Source organism: Fopius arisanus, unplaced genomic scaffold (genome assembly GCF_000806365.1).
Source record: "Fopius arisanus strain USDA-PBARC FA_bdor unplaced genomic scaffold, ASM80636v1 scaffold00122, whole genome shotgun sequence".
Lineage (NCBI taxonomy): Eukaryota > Metazoa > Arthropoda > Insecta > Hymenoptera > Braconidae > Fopius > Fopius arisanus.
In genome coordinates this window covers 201211-201871 of record NW_011887861.1, presented here as the reverse complement: position 1 = coordinate 201871, position 661 = coordinate 201211, and positions in this window count along the sequence as shown.

Here is a 661-nt window from a genome sequence, read left to right as displayed (position 1 = left end):
TTCGGTATGGGGCTAAACATTAGTGCTGGTGCGAAGAAAAAGAGAAAAACTGCAGGTTGTGAGGGTGGTGGTGGTGGTCGGAAGAAACGTAGAGGGGGAAGTGTGAAGAAAAAGATACCACTGCTACAGATTATACGAGCCGCCAAAGGCTCCATGCAGCCTGGACCCAATGCTGTGATGAGCGCACTCAAAGGTGCATGTGAAGCAGTGAAAAATGTTGGAGGGAGGAAAAAAATGAAGCCGCCGCCTCGAATTCTCCCCATCCCATCGAAATCTGGGGGAATTTTACGAGCATTTTTAATTCCATTATTGGCAGGACTCAGTGCGACAGGTGCCCTAGCGGGTGGAGCTGCTGGTATACTCAAAGCTGTAAAACTACCGCACCGAGCTCTCACTGATGGTGATTTGATGAAGTATGCCAGCATCATGAAAATTGCACATTTTCGCGGAGTTTATATGAGAAATGCGTTGCCTCGAGGTGGACCCTGGAAATGTGAATCAGCTATAGTGAATCTTGATGATAAAGATGGTCCTGGCACTCATTGGGTTGCATATAAAAAGAAGAATCATGAAGTGATCTATTTTGATAGCTATGGCAATTTGCGTCTACCTCAAGAGTTGATTAATTACTTCGGTGGCGGTAGTGTTGTGAAATATAATC